Source organism: Schistocerca gregaria, chromosome 3 (genome assembly GCF_023897955.1).
Source record: "Schistocerca gregaria isolate iqSchGreg1 chromosome 3, iqSchGreg1.2, whole genome shotgun sequence".
Taxonomy (NCBI): Eukaryota; Metazoa; Arthropoda; class Insecta; order Orthoptera; family Acrididae; genus Schistocerca; species Schistocerca gregaria.
Window position 1 is genome coordinate 203,959,651 of NC_064922.1, and position 18,001 is coordinate 203,977,651.

An 18,001-nucleotide genomic window follows, 5' to 3' on the forward strand; every position below is an offset into this window, starting at 1 on the left:
TCTGTCGTTTCCTTTACTGCTTGCTCAATATACAGATTGAACAACATCGGGGAGAGGCTACAACCCTGTCTTACTCCCTTCCCAACCACTGCTTCCCTTTCATGTCCCTCGACTCTTATAACTGCTATCTGGTTTCTGTACAAATTTTTAATAGCCTTTCGCTCTCTGCATTTTACCCCTGTCACCATTAGAATTTGAAAGAGAGTATTCCAGTCAACATTGTCAAAAGCTTTCTCCAAGTCTACAAATGCTAGAAACTGATCTTCCCTGAGGTCGGCTTCTACTAGTTTTTCCATTCGTCTGTAAAGAATTCGTGTTAGTATTTTGCAGCTGTGGCTTATTAAACTGATGGTTCGGTAATTTTCACATCTGTCAACTCCTGCTTTCTTTGGGATTGGAATTATTATATTCTTCTTGAAGTCTGAGGGTATTTCGCCTGTCTCATACATCTTGCTCACCAGATGGTAGAGTTTTGTCAGGACTGGCTCTCCCAAGGCCGTCAGTAGTTCCAATGGAATGTTGTCTACTCCGAAGGCCTTGTTTCGACCCAGATCTATCAGTGCTCTGTCAAACTCTTCGTGCAGTATCATATCTCCCATTTCATCTTCATCTACGTCCTCTTCCATTTCCATAATATTGTCCTCAAGTATAGATTTCTTTTTCTTATTTTTTTATACAAGTGGTGCCATGGCACAGCGGCACTGTCTCAGAAGCCACCCTGGTATGTCTAATAATAAGTAGGACGTACTTCCATGAGTGTAACAACACCAGTGTACATGTGCTACGGCTTCTGACCAAACATTGCGTTTGTGTTTGTCGACATCAGGTTTATTCTTGTGATGAATGGATTATAAAAATTTAAATTTTTAAACCAAAAGTAACCGACATTTATCAAGAAATTGCCAAGACACTTTTAACACCACCTGAGGCAGCCAAGAAGCTCTACTTTGGCGGGGAAGCTGAAATGATAGGAATAATTAACTTAATTTATTGTTTTGGCCTTTAGATCTATCAGTCGCAACTTGTACAGCAGGAATAGGCCACACAATGTTTCATACAGTAGTATGTTACCATTACCGACTAGCGTACTACACTACTGAATAAGTGTATGTATGTATGTATGTATGTAAGTATGCATGTTTCTATGTAAATGAAAGTTTTGAGCTTCACCAAATTACATAACCCTAAAAACTATGAATCAGATTTTATTTTATCGACTATGGCGAGTCATTTGTATATTTTCACTTTACATTAACTGTATTTATTGAAATTATTTTCGTTACCTTGATATTACCCTTCGGGTCTTCGCACTGCAGACTTTAGCCGTTGATGAAATGCGAAATAAATGGTTCAGATGGCCCTGAGCACTATGGGACTTAACATCTGAGGTTATCAGTCCCCTAGAACTTAGGAATACTTAAACCTAACTAACCTAAGGACATCACACACATCCATGCCCAAGGCAGGATTCGAATCTGTGACCGTAGCAGTCGCGCGGTTCCGGACTGAAGCGCCTAGAAACCCTTGGCCAACGCGGCCGACGCGAAATAAATAATTAAACCTTAAGTTACTAAGAACCTAAGCATAAGCGAAAGTCTTTCTTCAGCCAAGATTGCGCGTTTTAGTTAGGATCCTGCTTTGCAATTTTTCCCTCAGTTACAGTAATCAGGCACCGGAAATTGTCAACAGACATACACGAAAAATTTTGAAATAGGCTTAAAGAAGTCGGGAGCTGTAATTCAGTTACTAGTGCACTATCACCACAGTTTGATTCCTCTGCATAAATCAGAAACTCATACTATTCTTTTCCTTCGCTGCTTTACATTTGCTTTTTGTGTCATCAATAGAGCAACTGCCGGCCGCGGTGGTCTCGTGGTTCTAGGCGCCCAGTCCGGAACCGCGCGACTGCTACGGTCGCAGGTTCGAATCCTGCCTCGGGCATGGATGTGTGTGATGTCCTTAGGTTAGTTAGGTTTAAGTAGTTCTAAGTTCTAGGCGACTGATGACCACAGATGTTAAGTCGCGTAGTGCTCAGAGCCATTTGAACCATTTATTTGACTAGAGCAACTACCATACACAATAATCCTGTGTGGATATCACTATGTTTCATTTCATAACAACTATTTCACTACGTTAGCTTTCTGTCTGATGAAATCTGTGTGTATGAGTTTATCTCCAAATAAACCAAAACGCAACGTTCGCTTGTGTTAGCACTGTTCCCACACTCAATTCTAATTCCGTAGCGTTCTCTTTTGCTTGTTCTTCAGCCAAGATTGCTCGTTTGTAGTTAGGATCCTGCTTTGCAATTTTTCCCTCTGTTACAGCAAGCAGGCACCGAAAATCGTCCACAGACAAACACGAAAAATTTTGAAGTAGTCTTAATGAAGTCGGGAGCTGTAATTTAGTTACTGGTGCACTATCACCACAATTTGATTCCTCTGCATAAAGTACAAGCCCATATTTTTCTTTTCCTTCTCTGCTTTACATTTGATTTTTGTGTCACCAGTAGCGCAACTACCATACACAATAATCCTCTCTGGATATTACAGTAGAGCCCCTCTAATCCGACGTTGATGGTCCGTCACTCCGGTTAGTCCGACAATGCTGACGCTCGCGAGCCTGTGCCGACTTGTCACTGACTGGACGCCTGTCACGCCATTGTTGCGGTGTCTGTCACAGTGCACATTGTTACACTGTACGTTATTGTGCAGTTTGATCCTTATTGGGATTAGAAAACGTCGTTGTTTGCTTTATTCCGTGTTCTCTACAGTACTATTCACCCGGATTTCACACAATGATGTAAAAAACGCTTTTGACATCGCACTTCAATAAATCCAGCAGAATCCAATTGACGCTGTGTGGATAAAAAAATGGAGGGACACTGCAGCTAAATCTAGAATAACATCTGCTAAACAAAAATGTATCACTAACTTTTTTTTTCCAAGTAATTTGTTTTCGTTTTTACTGTAAAAACAATGCATACAGTATAATCATTTCTTAGTTTATACATACAGTAGTTTATTTCCTTGTAAAAAATTCTTTTTTATATACAGTGCTATAAACATTTTTTAGTTTTCAGTATATATCATTTATACGTTATTAAGTGCAGTACTGTACTGTAACTTGTTTGTCGTTTTTCCTTTTAAAATCAATACATATCATAGTGTGTGTAGACGTTTTCTAGTTAATATATTGTTTAACACTGTGTAAAAAACATCTTTTTATATTACTGTAGACGTCTTATAAATATTAGATGTTTAGGATAATCCGACCTGTTTTTCGTTCCGACCATAGTCCCGGTGCCGAAGGTGACAGATTAGAGGGGTTCTACTGTACTATGTTTCACAGCAGCTATTTCACTACGGTAGCATTCTGTCTGATGAAATCTGTGTGTGTGAGTTTATCTCCAAATAAACCAAAACGCAGCGTCGGTTTTGTTAGCACTGTTCACACACTCAATTCTATTCCGTAGTGTTCTCTTGATCTTGTTCAATGTAAACACTTGTTCGCAAGTACAAGAGAATGGTTGTGAAATAGTTCTCTGTAATGCTCGTTCACTTTGGTGTACAGGTGCGTGGTTGTTTGTTGGATGCGTGGCGCAAATGCCGAAGAAAAGGAAATACGATTGCTAGAAAAGAGCCAAAGCGCTCATCTACATCTACATCTATACTCCGCAAGCCACCTGACGCTGTGTGGTGGAGGGTACCTTGAGTACCACTACCGGTTCTCCCTTCTATTCCAGTCTCGTATTGTTCGCGGAAAGAAAGATTGTCGGTATGCCAAAGCGCTCATCTACATCTACATCTATACTCCGCAAGCCACCTGACGGTATGTGGCGGAGGGTACTTTGAGTACCTCTATCGGTTCTCCCTTCTATTCCAGTCTCGTATTGTTTGTGGAAAGAAAGATTGTCGGTATGCCTCTGTGTGGGCTCTAATCTCTCTTATTTTATCCTCATGGACTCTTCGCGAGATATACGTAGGAGGGAGCAATATACTGCTTGACTCCTCGGTGAAAGTATGTTCTCGAAACTTCAACAAAAGCCCGTACCGAGCTACTGAGAGTCTCTCTTGCAGAGTCTTCCACTGGAGTATACCTATCATCTCCGTAACGCTTTCGCGATTACTAAATGATCCTGTAACGAAGCGCGCTACTCTCCATTGGATCTTCTCTATCTCTTCTATCAGCCCTATCTGGTACGGATCCCACGCCGGTGAGCAGTATTCAAGCAGTGGGCGAACAAGTGTACAGTAACCTACTTACTTTGTTTTCAGACTGCGTTTCCCTAGGATTACTCCAATGAATCTCAGTCTGGCATCTGCTTTACCGACGATTAATTTTATATGGTCATTCCGTTTTAGATCACTCCTAATGCCTACCCCCAGATAATTTATGGACTTAACTGCTTCCAGCTGCTGACCTGCTATATTGTAGCTAAATGATAAAGGATCTGTCTTCCTATGTATTCGCAGCACATTACACTTGTCTACATTGAGATTCAATTGCCATTCCCTGCACCATACGTCAATTCGTTGCAGATTCTCCTGCATTTCAGTACAATTTCCCATTGTTACAAACTCTCGATATACTACAGCATCATCCACAAAAAGCTTCAGTGAAGTTCCGATGTTATCCACAAGGTCATTTATATATATTGTGAACAGCAACGGTCTTACGACACTCCTCTGCGGCATACCTGAAATCACTCTTACTTCGGAAGACTTCTCTCCATTGAGAATGACATGCTGCGCTCTGTTATCTAGAAACTCTTCAATCCAATCACACGATTGGTCTGATAGTCCAGATGCTATTACTCTGTTCATTAAACGACTGTGAGGAACTGTATCAAGCGCCTTACGGAAGTCAAGAAACACGGCATCTACCTGGGAACCCGTGTCTATGGCCCTCTCAGTCACGTGGACGAATAGCGCGAGCTGGGTTTCACACGATGCTGATTCCTACAGGGTGGATTTCTAGTCTCCAGAAAAGTCATTATACCCGAACATAATACGTGTTCCAAAATTCTACAACTGATCGACGTTAGAGATATAGGTCTATAGTTCTGCACATCTTTTCGACGCCCTTTCTTGAAATCGGGGATGACCTGTGCCCTTTTCCAATCTTTTGGAAAGCTACGCTCTTCTAGAGACCTACGATACACCGCTGCAAGAAGGGGTGCAACAGAGGATGTGTGAAAGACGATAAATTTATTACATACTTCCATCAGGCGGGAATGGTGTGTATAAGCACATGTTTTGTATTAGTATTAATCAAAAACGAACAACATGATCAATTTTGTTGAAGTGCTGTAAATCTGTCATGCTGATTAGAATTAAAAATAGATATATGAAAGCCTTGATCATCCACGTAGCTTAAGTTCATGCTACCATAGCTGCAATCATATACCTTACAATCATTGTTATTTTCTAGTTTCTGATGTCGTAACTGAAGAAATAAAAATCTTACCCTGCGATCATGTCATCTGCCATCTAACTAATAACGTAGCAGTTTTTATCAAGTAGCTTAAGTGTATTTACTTGGGAAGTGTAATAATGGATGATATGTATTGCTTAACAGACATTAGGAAAAGAACTGCAATGGCAAAAGAAGGATTCAAGAGAAAACAGAAATTATTTTGCGGACCACTAAACAAATATCTGTGGAAAAGACTTGCCAAATGTTACATCTGGAGCGTTGCACTGTATGGAGTGGAGACCTGGACATTGAGGAAGGAAGATGAAAGAAGACTGGAGGCATTAGGGATGTGGAGTTGGAGAAGAATGGAAAAAAATGAAATGGGAAGACCGACTAAGGACTGAAGAAGTATTAAGAAGAGTTGGAGAATAAAGAAACATGCCGAAAGTCATCAGAACGCGAAAAAGGAACTGGATTGGACTTTGTTTGAGGAGGGATTGCTTATTGAAGGAAGGAATGGAAAGAATGGTGGAGGAAAAAGGGGAAGAGGAAAAAGAAGATATCAAATGATGGACAATATTAAAGGAGACAAATATTCAGAAATGAAAAGACTAGCTATGGACACACAAAAGTGGAAGAGGCTTGACCCATGACAAGACCTGCCGTAAGGCAGAATACCATATTACTACTACTGACAGGTTGAATGGAGGCCTATGTTTCAATTTCGTGATTAATCCTTAATTGACATTACATTCCTTATACGTACTTTAATCAAATCTTTAGGTGCTTCACATATGTCAGTATATACATCAGGAACTATTTGAGATACAACAGCTATTGAAGTGCAAAATAATTATTAATAGGTCTCTAGTTGCTAATACCCATAGTGTAAATGGCAGGTTTTCTGTAGATTATGATAAACGTAGATGACTAGCATTCTGCTTTTAAATTTTGCACTCAATTCCCATGAGAAGCTAGTGAAAAGCGTCAACCAAGATATGAGCAAAATTTTGCAATAATGGTAAGAAAGATGGAGCTGCAGTTCAGAGAAGGCGCACACCTATACACGTTTCGTGCTTGTGTACAAATTCAAACAACTACACTCATCTTTTCCTGCATCATTTTGCTTGCTTCGTCCAAGCATTGCGCTCATCATGCTTAATAATTGCGTCTGAATATTTAAGTTCGCGGCTGTAACTAGTGTTGTTATCGAGTGAAACCTCTGTGCACCGAAAAATAATAACGCAACGTTTGTAGTGTTGACATGCAATGTTTATTCTTACGTGTTCTCTAAAGCCGCCTGTACACTAAAGCGAGCGCGCACAATCCGCAAGAATTCATTGCAGCCCGTTTTAAATTACTTGATATCTGACACTTCACAGGCTGGGATTGGTTCCCTCCAATGAGAGTGCTCAACGTCACGCCCAAACCGTTCGCAGTTGCCAAACTGCCACAACAAAAGCTCAGCTCACCTCCACTGTTTGGCTAGCGCTGTGTATCAAAATGTGTGTATTCTGTTACCATCGTTGTGCGTGTGCTTTACATTTGGTTTATCATGTCTGATAAAAACGAAAAACAGGGCAGACCCAAGATCCGGGATGCAAACACATCAGAGAAGAAAGCCGGGTGAGGAATTGCGTTTAAAGCAGAATCGCGACAACTCGTGTGCAATGTACGGGAATAATTTTGAGACGGAGGTCGGAAATGGGGGCCCTCTCTTACCGGTTTTCAAAGTAATCGCGCGAACAGCAATCGCGGTTAAGGTTAGAGAACCGACCGTACTCCATATTCTTCTTTCCTTCTTTAGTGTTCAACCCTGAGGTTGGTTTGTAGCTGAGCGCCATTCGTCTCTTCTGTCTGCCTTCCTTTGCACGTATGTGTTACATCCAACGTCATTCATGATCTGTTGCATGTATGATATCCTTGGTCGCCCCCGCTTATTCCTTCCCTCAATAGCTCCTTGTGCTACTGTTCCAATGATGCTGTGTCGTAGGATGTGCCCTACAAGTTTGTCTGTTCTTGTTTGGATGTGCCTCCACAGATACCTGGTTTCCTGTACTCTTGTAAGCACCTCTTCATTTGTCACTTTGTCTCTCCAGCTGATCTTCATCGTCCGTCTATAGCACCACATCTCCAGGGCCTCTAGCAGTCTTCTCTCTTCTCTTCCAATTGTCCAAGTTTCACATCTGTATAGGGCCACACTCCGACCGGAACCTTTCATGATACGTTTCCTTATTTTCAGACTGATGTTGTTGCTGGTGAGTAAGTTCCTTCTCAGATTATATAGTAAAGTAGTAGTACATTAGTAAAGAGAATTAAGAGAACGAAAGAAGCGAAGCAGGGCCCCTTTGTCTTGATACGCTTACAAAAAAAAAAAAAATAAGTATGTAGAAACATGTAATAAATCTGAATGCTTTCACACAAGACGCGCTCTTGCGTCACATATATAATTTTTATAATAAAAGAGATTGGTCTGTGTTAGATGAGCTTCATACAACACTTCGTGAGGCCGAACCTTATGAAGGCAGTGGTATGTTCTTGTGACCGGTTGTGCAAGGCCTCGGCTTTAAATACAACAATGTATCAGGCCATAAATCGTAGATGGAACGAGAAGGCATAGCCGCATGGCGGTGTGTAGATTTTTGCATGGAATGAAAGATATTAATTTCCTGGGAACTGTTTGGATGGATGAAACATGGGTGAATGCAGGTCATACTGTTATAAAAGGCTGGATTGACGACAAAGGAGAAGGTATGGCACTCTCCACTGGAAAAGGTGGTAGCGTTATTCGTTTGCATTCTGGTACGTACCACAGCTTTATTCCAGCTGTCAACTCTTCAGATCCAAGAAAACATCCGAGTACCACGGGGAAATGAATCATGAAACGTTTTTAAATTGATTCGAAAATACTTTGTAACCAAGTTTAGAAAATACATCAGTAAATACTGTCGACAATCCCCCATACCATTCAGTTTTAAAGGATAAAACTCTAAACTGCCCTCTCGAAAGGATGACATTATTCACTGGTTAAGACAGTTCAAAGTTACTGCGGATGATTAATTGAAAAAATCAGAAATATTAGAACTCGTTTCATTTCACAAGCTTCAGTTTCCAATCTAAGTTATCGACGAGAAGCTTATAAATATGGACATAATCATAAAACTACCACTTTACCACTGCCACCTTAAAGCTATTGAACGTATTTGGCCGCAAGTGAAAGAATATGTTACTCATTAAAGTAAAAAAAAATAAATACTGTGAATGATGTTGAGAAACTGTCATGGAAAATGTCACCAAAATGGACTGGAGGGCGGTTGTGATGCACACAAGGCGAGTAATTGACGAAGCTTGAAATAATGAAGGTATTCTCGAAGATAATGTTACGGAATTTTCTTCTTCCAGCTGCTGATCCACTTCGCAAAGTTCCAGTGACTCTTATACGAATGGTATCCACCTTCTTTTGGACAGTCCATTTGCCTGCAGCAGGCGGTAGGTGGAAGTACTTTTAAACATTATTTCTACGTGCTGTGCCTATGTGGCCCATAACGTGTAACGTGCCAGGTCCTGAAGCCAATATGGGGATAGCTCCCTGTAACCAATGAATGCGAGAAATTGCAGTTCGCTTTTGGCACTGATTTCTCTCTTGAGTTTGCTCAAACAGGTTAGCTTTATTCGCAGTGGACAAAGTGAACGTGACGAACAGTTGTGCCACAAATTGTGACCGCCGTCTCCTCGGATACATTGCAGATCACGAGGTTGTGATGTTAGCAGTTCAGTACCTTAAAATCAGCTGTCGACAGAGCATCTCTGTTTCCCATCCGTTGTACCTCAAAACGGCCACTGCCAACATTGCTTCACATTACACAATAAGAAAAGGAAGCCTCGCACACTCAGTAATATCAATCCGTCATTGTATTGACCGAGTGAGGGCGCGTATTGACGTATTGGTTCAAATGGCTCTGAGCACTACGGGACTTAACATCGGAGGTCATCAGTCCCCTAGAACTTATAACTACTTAAACCCAACTAATCTAAGGGCATCACACACATCTATGCCCGAGGCAGGATTCGAACCTGCGACCGTAGCAGTCGCGAGGTTCCGGGCTGAGGAGCCTAGAACCGCTCGGCCACCGCGGCCGGCTATTGACGTATTGTCAATTACAGAAACACTGACGATCAGTATTGATGGCTCCAAAAATATTCTCAGTGCGTACTGAGTGTGCAGTCGAGCATTGAAAGTTTGACATTGTTTACCAGTCAGCGGTTGGCAGAGCTCCCTGAAGCAGCCACACGTCCGTAATGTGCACTCCTCATGTTATCAGTTCGTCTTCGAATATTACATCTCTCATAATCAATTTTTGTGGTAGTCTTTTAATATAAGACAGTTTTAAAAGAACTTTACAGCGATCAATCGAGCATTCTCTACGCCAATGTTTTCCTTCTTTAATTTGGAAACATAGTAGGCCTCGCCATGTACTGCATATGCAATGGCTACGAAATACGTATCAGGCTCATTACATTATTTACGTTAATTACCTGAATATGTCATGTAATTACTTCGTGGGCTTCAATAACATTTTTATGAATTCTGTTTGATGATTACAGCACTAAATTTCAAGCATTGGAATGACCTGCCTGTTGCAAGACATCTCAGTTAAACGTAATCTCGTCGACTGCGATCGCTCCTCCCCTTTTGCTTTTCTATTTTACGTTGTACAAACATTAATAAATTGTCGTAAGGTGAAGGACTCTTACAGAAATGGTTTGACACCTTTTATTTCTGTGGTTAAGATTTTTTGACAAGTAGCTTCTTTTTCACCCATTCTCGAACGTATTGCTCCGTTTTCGTTGTTTTCTGTTGTTTACCAGGTATAGCTAAACTAACTGTGCACACGCTTTCTTTTGGATGCTCGACTTCTTAACTTTGTAAAACGATCAAAATAGAAGTAACAAACATCAAAATGCTTTAGCAGAGCATCTACACAGATCATGTCGACATAGTTTGCCGGAACCGATAACCTGAATAAATGCTCTACTAAAGAGATCGCCGAGCGGTTCTAGGCGCTTCAGTCTGGAACCGCGCGACCGCTACGGTCACAGGTTCGAATCCTGCTTCGGGCATGGGTGTGTGTGATGTCCTTAGGTTAGTTAGGTTTAAGTAGTTTTAAGTTCTAGGGGACTGATGATCTCAGAAGTTAAGTCCCATAGTGCTCAGAGCCATCTGAACCATTTGAACTAAAGAGATCGTAGCAGTTTGAAGTTTTTTACTTACATTTACATGTGAATATGGATCGCCCCAGAATGGAATAATGTCAAGCATATACAACCTTGTAAAATTACGTTGCCTGCTGACAGTATAATTGATGGTGTGATGGTCGCTTTAATATTTTAAAGGCATGAAAAACTAGTACTGTCAGTAAATATTAAAACGTGTGAGGGCCGTTACAAGCACTTGTGAAGTGACGCGCCTTGTGTCGTCTGTAACAGAGCTGCTGCTGGCAGCCCATGTACACTTTCGCTGCAAGTGCGTGACAGACATCAACTATCAAGTAATTTTAAACAGGCTATAGTGTACACCATCCGCACTCGTATTTGTGAGTAGCATTTACAGTGGAGAGAAATGGAAGCGAACACGAGACATCTTAACCAAGCAGCCATGCTGCATTGGTATGTTTCTTATTTATACTTTTGTATTTCGAAAATATACAGTTTATCGACATGTAAAGTCAGGTAAGGCTGCGCGGTCGGGTAAGAGTGCTGTTCCTTCTCTGTATAAACGATTTGGGAGACAATCTGAGCAGACACCTTAGGTTGTTTGCAGATGATGCTGTCGTTTATCGACTAGTAAAGTCATCAGAAGATCGAAACAAATTGCAAAACAATTTAGAAAAGATATCTGAAAGATTTGGAAAAGATACCTGAGGAGGGGCAGCAGCCTTTTCAGTAGTCACAGGGGCAAAAGTCTGGATGACTGACTGATCTGGCCTTGTAACACTAACCAAAACGGCCTTGCTGTGCTGGTACTGAGAACGGCTGAAAGCAAGGGGAAACTACAGCCGTAAATTTTACCGAGGGAATGCAGCTTTACTGTATGGTTAAATGATGATGGCGTCCTCTTGGGTAAAATATTCCGGAGGTAAAATAGTCCCCCATTCGGATCTCCGGGCGGGGACTACTCAAGAGGATGTCGTTATCAGGAGAAAGAAAACTGGCGTTCTACGGATCGGAGCGTGGAATGTCAGACCCCTTAATCGGGCAGGTAGGTTAGAAAATTTAGAAAGGGAAATGGATAGGTTAAAGTTAGATATAGTGGGAATTACTGAAGTTCGGTGGCAGGAGGAACAAGACTTCTGGTCAGGTGACTACAGGGTTATAAACACAAAATCAAATAGGGGTAATGCAGGAGTAGGTTTAATAATGAATAGGAAAATAGGAGTGCGGGTAAGCTACTACAAACAGCATAGTGAACGCTTTATTGTGGCCAAGATAGATATGAAGCCCACGCCTACCACAGTAGTACAAGTTTAGATGCCAACTAGCTCCGCAGATGATGAAGAGATTGATGAAATGTAATTTGAGATAAAAGAAATTATTCAGTTAGTGAAGGGAGACGAAAATGTAATAGTCATGGGTGTCTGGAACTCGATAGTAGGAAAAGGAAGAGAAGGAAACGTAGTAGGTGAATATGGAATGGGATTAAGGAATGAAAGAGGAAGCCGCCTGGTAGAATTTTGTGCAGAGCATAACTTAATCATAGCTAATACTTGGTTCAAGAATCAAAAGAAGGTTGTGCACGTGGAAGAAGCCTGAAGATACTGGAAGGTCTCAGATAGATTATATAATGGTAAGACAGAGATTCAGGAACCAGGTTTTAAATTGTAAGACATTTCCAGGGGCAGATGTGGACTCTGACCACAATCTATTGGTTATGAACTGTAGATTAAAACTGAAGAAACTGCAAAAGGTGGGAATTTTAGGAGATGGGGCATGGATAAACTGAAAGAACCAGAGGTTGTAGAGAGCTTCAGGGTTAGCATTAGGGGACGATTGACAAGAATGGGGGAAAGAAATACAGTGTAAGAAGAATGAGTAGCTTTGAGAGATGAAATAGTGAAGGTAGCAGGGGATCAAGTAGGTAAAAAGACGAGGGCTAGTAGAAATCTTTGGGTAACAGAAGAGATATTGAATTCAAATTATGAAAGGAGGAAATACAACAATGCAGTAAATGGAGCAGGCAAAAAGGAATACAAACTTCTCAAAAATGAGATCGACAGGAAGTGCAAAATGGCTGAGCACGGATGGCTAGAGGGCAAATTTAAGGATGTAGAGGCGCATATCACTAGGGGTAAGATAGATAGTGCCTACAGGAAAATTAAAGAGACCTTTGGAGAAAAGAGAACCACTTGCATGAATATCAAGAGCTCAGATGGTAACCCAGTTCTAAGCAAAGAAGGGAAAGCAGAAAGGTGGAAGAAGTATATAGAGGGTCTATATAAGGGCGATGTTCTTGAGGATAATTTTATAGAAATGGAAGAGAATGTAGATGAAGATGAAATGGGAGATATGATACTGCGTGAAGAGTTTGACAGAGCACTGAAAGACCTAAGTCGAAACAAGGTCCGGGAGTAGGCAAGATTCCATTAAAGCTACTGACAGCCTTGGGAGAGCCAGGCCTAACAAAACTCTACCATCTAGTGGGCGAGATGTATGAGACAGGCGAAATACCCTCAGACTTGAAGAAGAGTATACTAATTCCAATACCAAAGAAAGCAGGTATTGACAGATGTGAAAATTACCGAACTGTCAGTTTAATAAGCCACGGCTGCAAAATACTAACACCAATTCTTTACAGACAAATGGAAAAACTGGTAGAAGCCGACCGTAGGAAGATCGGTTTGGATTCCGTAGAAATGTTGGAACACGTGAGGCTATACTTACCCTACGACATATCTTAGAAAATAGATGAAGGAAAGGCAAACCTACGTTTCTAGCATTTGTAGACTTAGAGAAAGCTTTTGACAATGTTGACTGGAATACTCTCTTTCAAATTCTGAAGGTGGCAGGGGTAAAATACAGGGAGCGAAAGGCTATTTACAATTTGTACAGAAACCAGATGGCAATTATAAGAGTCGAAGGGCATGAAGGGAAGCAGTGTTTGGGAAGGGAGTGAGACAGGATTGTAGCCTATCCCCGATGTTATTGAGCAAGCAGTAAAGGAAACAACAGAAAAATTCGGAGGCGGAATTAAAATCCATGGAGAAGAAATAAAAACTTTGAGGTTCGTCGGCGACATTGTAATTCTGTCAGAGACAGCAAAGGACCTCGGGAAAAGCAGCTGAACGGAATGGACAGTCTCTTGAACGGAGGACATAAGATGAACATCAACAAAAGCAAAACGAGGATAATGGAATGTGGTCGAATTAAATCGGGTGATGCTGCGGGAATTGATTAGGAAATGAGAGGCTTAAAGTAGTAAAGGAGTTTTGCTATTTGGGGAGCAAAATAACTGATGATGGTCGAAGTAGAGAGGATATAAAATGTAGACTGGCAATGGCAAGGAAAGTGTTTCTGAAGAAGAGAAATTTGTTAACATCGAGTATAGATTTAAGCGTCAGGAAGTCGTTTCTGAAAGTATTTGTATGGAGTGTAGCCATGTATGGAAGTGAAACGTGGACGAAAAATAGGTTAGACGAATACTGAAGATCAGATGGGTAGATCACATAACTAATTAGGAGGTATTGAATAGTATTGGAGAGAAGAGAAATTTGTGGCACAACTTGACTAGGAGAAGGGATCGGTTGGTGGGGCATATTCTGAGGCATCAAGGGATCACCAATTTAGTATTGGAGGGCAGCGTGGAGGGTAAAAATCGTAGAGGGAGACCAAGAGATGAATACACTGAACAGATGCAGAAGGATGTAGGTTGCAGTAGGTACTGGGAGATGAAGAAGCTTGCACAGGATAGAGTAGCATGGAGAGCTGCATCAAACCAGTCTCAGGACTGAAGACCACGACGACGACATCTGTATGGTTCGAAAGTTGGCAATTGACCCTAAATAACGAAAAGTGTGAGGTCATCCACATGAGTGCTAAAAGGAATTCGTTAAACTTCGGTTACACGGTAAATCAGTCAAATCTAAAGGCCATAAATTCAATTAAATACCTAGGAATTACAGTTATGAACAACTTAAGCTGGAAGGGGCAAATAGAAAAATGTTGTGGGGAAGGCTAACCAAAGACTGGGTTTTATTGGCAGGACACTTTAGAAAATGTAACAGATCTGCTAAAGAGTCTGCCTGCACCATGCTTGTCCGTCTTCTTTTAGAATACTGCTGTGTAGTATGGGATCCTTACCAGATAGGATTGACGGAGTACATCGAAAAAGTTCAAAGAAGGGCAGCACGTTTTGTATTATCGTGATATAGGGGAGAGAGTGTCACTGAAATGATACAGGATTGGGGTGGACATCATTAAAGCAAAGGCGTTTTTCGTTGTGGCGGAATCTTCTCACGAAATTCCAATCACCAGTTTTCTCCTCCGAATGAGAAAATATGTTTTTGACGCCGACCTACATAGGGAGAGACGATCACCATGTTGAAATAAGGGAAATCAGAGCTTGCACGAAAAGATGTAGATGATCGTTCTTTTCGCGCGCTATACGAGATTGGAATGATAGAGAATTGTGAAGGTGGTTCAATGAAGCCCCGGCAGGCACTTAAATGTGATTTGCAGAGTATCGATGTGGATGTAAATGTAGATGCAGAATCTCTATATTTTTAAGTTGGCTTATCTGATCAGTCACCTGACTTCACCACCCAGTCACCAGCCTCTGACGTCACGTGTACTCACTTTGGCCACACGTAAGACTTGAGCTGAAAAGAAATGCTTTGTAGCTAAATTGTTGTAATATTTTCAGTCAGCATAGTAGCAACAAACGGCAATCACATTAGTTCAGTATAATTTTCAATAATATCATTATGAGGAGCAGAACCTTAGCTGGTGAATAATGTAATTTACTGCAATATATGGCTTGTGGGAGAAAGTAAGATTTGAGTTATGCTTCCTATCTCGGTAGTGGCCAAGACTGCGCACTCAGAGGCCAGTTAACACTGCCAAGCTTCGGGAATCGACATTCTTGGACGTACTCTTTCTTTGCGCTTGATTTGTTTGTTTTAATTATAGCAATAACTTGTAGCCCACACGCAATTGAAATTGTTACTTATTACAGTTACAGTAATGGACAAGTACACGAGAAAAACCGAGAGAAAGTTAATTTTCACAGAAGAAATACCAAACAAAATCTTTGCTAGAACTTAAAGCATGTAAAATTACATTCGAAAGAAGGGGCAGAAGACAAACCAAGCGTCCCCACAGGTGTCTCTGTAAGCCCTCATGAAAACGTACCTGAGATTTTTCGTTGCAGCAGGATACTGCAAGGTTACCAGGTTCAAGGAAACAGGGCAGAAAGTGGAAAAGCTTTTCAATTAAAAAATTAATGTTACCATTTCTCAATCAGGCCTATTCATCAATATTAACTAATACTAAAATGAGTGCTGAGACGAAAATTAATCTTTAAGAGAAACTAGGTAAATTTGAGAATAATACCAGCGAAACATTCAAAATAATCAAAAACCAGAAAATAAATCTGTTTATTTAGGTCTTCCTACTGAGACTAAAGACAACATAGAAAAGAAAATAACTGCTCATCTTCTTAACAATCACAGTTTGTCGAAGTGCAATGTTGAAAAAAGACAAGTCAATACACAAAAGTGTGAAATAGTATTGAGCTTGCCATTTCAAATTACGCTGTAAGAAGCAAAAGCAAAAAAAGGAATAAGAACTTTAAGAAAAGAAAGAGGTAAGAATTTAAATGGAAAATGGGTGAAAGGGAAGATTGAAATAGAAGAAGACAAAAAAGCTGAAAAATCTGTCAGTCAAAACGATACACCAACTGCAAAGATGAAGGCACTGACATAAGAAGAAGAAGTCTTTTACATCGATTGGTGTGAGAAGTGTTGACAGCATCAACAGTGGTGGCACGACACGCGTTCTGTGTATGTTTCCTCAGAACCTTGCAGTTGTGATTACTGATGAAACTTGGTGCACTGTCAACTTCCATCCTGCACAGCCTTACCCGACAAGCCGACTAAGGATGCACAAATGTAACCTTGTAAAAAATTGTTAAAACAAACAGTTTGTACTTAGATTTAAGTTTTCATAAACTTGATAAAGTTAGACTATTAGGTAAAGTTCAAATTGAAAAGATTTTCATTTGTTTGGGAATGAAACTGTTCTCTTTACACAGCAAAAAAATATGTTAAGTGCGCATTCTTAGCTAACTCTCCTCCATACTACATTAAATATCTCTCCAGAACGTGCCATTTTTAGTACAGTTTGTTCTGGTAAAGTTTTGTGGCGAGGAGGCAGTGCATTTTAACACAGAACTGTAGTTTCACCTTCCCTTAGCAACAGCCCGAAACGTTCCACACACTGTGTGTGGGATGATGCTTTTCGCTGGGATCTCATTACAACCAAGGAGGAAATTTAAAAGTAGAACACTAAGTACAACCAACATAACCTGAAGAAATGCTGGCATTTACACTCTGTTTATTAGCAAGTGGACTCATTTACATTAGTGTTTGTTTTGCATTTCGATAGCTGCTATATATCAGTTTCTGATATCTGCAGTGGTATATGTGGAGCACTTCAAGCATTTTATTAAAGCACATATACATAAGAAAGATACTGACAAAAATGTGATAACTGAAATGTGAAATAAACATACGACCTGTGCCATAGGCTGTTCAACAAACTTAATGAACTTCAGTATTGGCTGGAAATCTTAAACTGCACTGTAATTTCAATAAATGAACACTGTCTTAGCAAGAACTAAAATTAAGTGTGGCATTTGGATATGAATTGGCAACAAGCATTAAACACGATGGTGTATCTGTATATGTTAAAAATAGTGTGAACCTCTTCTATGAAGTTATAGATGTAAGTAGACTGTGGTTAGAAGCAAAATTTGAATCTGCAGCCATAATGTTGCCAGTAAAAGAAATTATAATAGATTTAGTATACCGCCCCCCCCCCAAACATAAGACCTGTTTGTCGAGCTTCTGGAGAAACTGATACTCTTGCTATTCAAATACAAAGATTACAGAATACCAATATTTGGTGATTAGCCTTAAGAATAGAAATGTTGAGCACTTGCTAAATACATTTATAACCCTTAATTTCAGTTGCATAAATGACAGACCTACAGGACAGGAAGCATGTCTAGATAACATAATATGTAATTTTCATCTAAAGAAAAAAAAAAAAAAACGGAATTCGAACCAATCAAGCTAGGCGTTTCAGATCATGAGGGACCAAGGGTCAGACAAACTTTTAACAGTAAATGAAATGAAACTTCCACAGCCTGTAGAAAAATTACAAGACCAACTAATGGATCAAAGCTAAACAAGTTGGTAAGTAAACTGAATTTAATAAAATGTGACACATTAATAACCACTACAAGTGCAAATGAATCTATGAACAAAATTTTGAAGCATGTTGTCCAGTCTCGATGATCCCGTGCCCACTG